The following is a 3170-nucleotide window of genomic DNA, read 5'->3' on the forward strand; positions in this document are numbered from 1 at the left end:
TGCCGTCGCACCGCTGCTCTTCCCTCGTTCGCCCATGTCTTGGGGAGGCTGTCCGACCAGCCTTCACGAATCAGCCACCGTGAGCCGCCGTGCGCCCCGCCTTAGCCCGTCCCGAGCCCCGCCGCCCTTGGCCGCCCGATGCAACCCAGAAAATGGGTATGGCAGCCCATGTTTGGCCCGTTTTGGCCGCCTTCCCGAGCCCGGATGCTCGGCCCGCTTTGAGGAAAGTCGATCCTCGCATCGTCCCCGTCGTTTTGGTCCGCTCGGCTCGCTAATCCGGTGAGTTTAACTCACTAAATTTTGATTAGAGGGTTAATGATGCCCTAAGTGTGCTTAGTCTAAGTTAAGTATGTTTAGGTGGTTAGATTAGTTTATTTAATTGTGAATTAGATTAAGGTGTTTGTTTAATTTAAAGTATGCTTAATTAAAGGCTAAGAGAGTTTATTTAATATAAGCATTGATGTGACATAAAGGAATTTACTTTTGATTTATTTAAATATCTCGAAATTATTTAATAATTTAATAATATATCATTATTCGAAATTATTAAAATATTATTATTTAATTATTTTCGGAATAAATTTAATTATTTATTAAATTCCGAAAATGTTGTCGGGACCCTAAATTCTCAGAATTTCATGCCGGTCGTTGCTGTGTATTCGGATTTTGAAATTGATGAATGGATGTGGCAAATTGAGTGTTGATTGTGATAAACAAGGATTTTATTCATAAAAACCCAAATGTTGGGTTTGGATGCAAAAATTGGATTTTAATGATTATATTAAATAGTGGGGTTTGAAAAAGTGAGATATTGGCTTTTTGATTCAAAATTAGCGTGTCCCCACACACGTGAGTAATTTATGGAATATTTTTAATATGAAGAAAAATGGCTGGGATCACTATTTTAAGTGAAAGCGTTGAGTTAAATGCAAAGTGTCCCGGGGCCGAGTATGATTTGGCTATGTGATAATTAAGAGGAATCGTCCTGGGCTGTTGAGCCGGACTTGCCCCTATATGGGATGCCCACGTGGTGGATGCGGGTCGCAGTTGATTCTGGGCCATGCTCCTTCGGGAATGCCGTCGACGTACTGACGAAGCCGCGCTCCATGGGGGGATGCGATGCCTGGTTATATGTCGGTAGATAGCTGAACTGCGAGTAGGCTATGCCCTTGTGTGGCAGTGAATAATAATTGGAATGCGTGCTAAGTACGATTGTGATTATATGAAAGTAATGGCGTTCCAATGGTTTGAGTTCCTATTACTATATGTGATTGTGTGATTTGAATTGTGCTAACCTGCAGGAAGGAATTGAGGCGAGGTAAGTTCTCTGTGTGATGTGGCTAGGCATCGTCTCATCCCGGTTGTGGGATTAAAATTTCAGGTCCCTAGATGGCGGTCGTGGAGGACCCGAAGCCCTAAGTCTGGAAAGGTGGAGACTGAAGTATCGGTGAATGTGTCCTGCTAGTTGGTTTTAGGATGGTTCCCCTTTTGTCGAGCTGGTCTATTTCGTAGACAGCCCAGAGTTGTATTTAAGCCTATGTGCTTGTAAAAGAGTGTTTGGTATTGTGATTGATTGCCTGCTTTTCTATCCCAAGTTAAATGTTGTCAGGGGATTTGTTTCGCTTCCGCATGCGTAATAAAATGAATGGGTCGGCGACGTATCCTGGGGTGTCGCATATTTGATCGACCGCAGTGGGATGTGCGCGCGCTCGTGGTTCAGGGCGGGACACTGAAGGTCCTGGATGTTTGCAACTGCATGTCCTGCAAGATCGAGCGACTGTGTCTCCGCCACTTGGACCGGAGGATCGCGATAAAACTCCTCAGCTCGAAGGGCAACCCATCGGAGGAGGAGATTCACCAAACGAGGGATTTGCTTGCAGATTCGGAGGGCGAGGGTGGGGTTGCCATCGAGGAGCGGCTTAGAGACTTGGCCGTGAGCATTGAAATGTTGGCTCTACGGGAGAAGGTCTCACCGGTTGACAGAGTTGTTTGCCATGCGGTCCAAGCTGTCAATTTCTTGACAGCGTTCGTTGTCGGAGTCATATCTTCGGCCTTGCGCTCTTCCTTAGGGCTGGTCATCTGCCTCCGCATCCCAGAGGAGTTCCCTTGGGGTGACTTTGTCCGTGCAATCGAGTCGACAATTATCGTGGAGTCGAGACGTGGCAAGGAAAGGGACAGGAAGATGCGGGTCTCGAAGGAACTTGATGATGTGGAGGCACATGGGAGGCATGTGCTTGAGGTGATTGACCAGGTGGTGGCATCAGGAGGCGGCGGAGATACCGTGGGGAGGCTGAGGGAAGTAGCAACTGGGATAGAGAAGGCCACTGAGGCATTGCTGGAGGGGTTGTATCGGCTGAGGGATGGGGTGAAGGAGCTGCTCTTAACAGTGACGGGGATAAGGAAGGAGATGGCAGACGAGTTTAGAGCGAGCTTGTGACATCTGGAAATTTTGTATATGTAATTATGTGACATTTAGGATTTTCCATATATGATAATGATACTTAGATTATGAAGCTAAGTATTATTTGTCTTAATATTCGGACAAATATGTAGAAGTTTTAGTCGAATCGTAAATTTCGTGGGACGCGGCGGATAATTATTTAGTGAAAGTAATCGTCCCGAGTTCGATGTATTGAGTCGAATTGGTAAACGTTTTTTTTTTATTGGTAAAATGTAAGTATTATAAATAGACTAGAGAACCAGGAGGCCATACAAAGAACAGTAGGGAAGAGCCGGCACAAAAAAAAACTTGCACTCAGAATGTCAGAGTACCACTCGAGAGGAAGGGTGCCAACCCGAGCTGCTGAGAAAGATATAGGAAACAGAAAAATAGGCAGCTAAAAGAAGGCCGACGAACAGCGCAGCCAGGGCAGAAAGCGGGCCAATAACAAGCGAAAAGGCAAGGCAGAAATACAACCCCACAAAACCAGGATACAACCAAACCAAAGCAGCAGCCAGGTGAATTGGAACCAGCAATAACAACGACCGATAGACCCAGGGAAAGACGAGATAGAGAACCATCCAAACAAGGGGGAAGAGGAGGCTACCCACGAGCATCATCAATGCAAAGAAAAACACGAACGGGGACGGCCAAATGATCACTTCAATAGGTGGCCGAAACGCTTACTCAAAGATAGAGGGGTGGATACCCCAACTAAGTTGAAGACGTT

General features: G+C 46.1%; 1 long non-coding RNA gene across 1 annotated transcript; it reads left to right on the plus strand.

Moving 5' to 3' along the window:
- Positions 1-234: 234 nt before the first annotated feature.
- On the plus strand, positions 235-1661 carry LOC120288947. Its single transcript, XR_005546865.1, has 2 exons — positions 235-279; positions 1382-1661. It is a non-coding gene; the product is annotated as an uncharacterized LOC120288947 (long non-coding RNA).
- Positions 1662-3170: the final 1509 nt, after the last annotated feature.

The sequence above is a fragment of the Eucalyptus grandis genome, chromosome 10, assembly GCF_016545825.1.
Source record: "Eucalyptus grandis isolate ANBG69807.140 chromosome 10, ASM1654582v1, whole genome shotgun sequence".
Taxonomy (NCBI): Eukaryota; Viridiplantae; Streptophyta; class Magnoliopsida; order Myrtales; family Myrtaceae; genus Eucalyptus; species Eucalyptus grandis.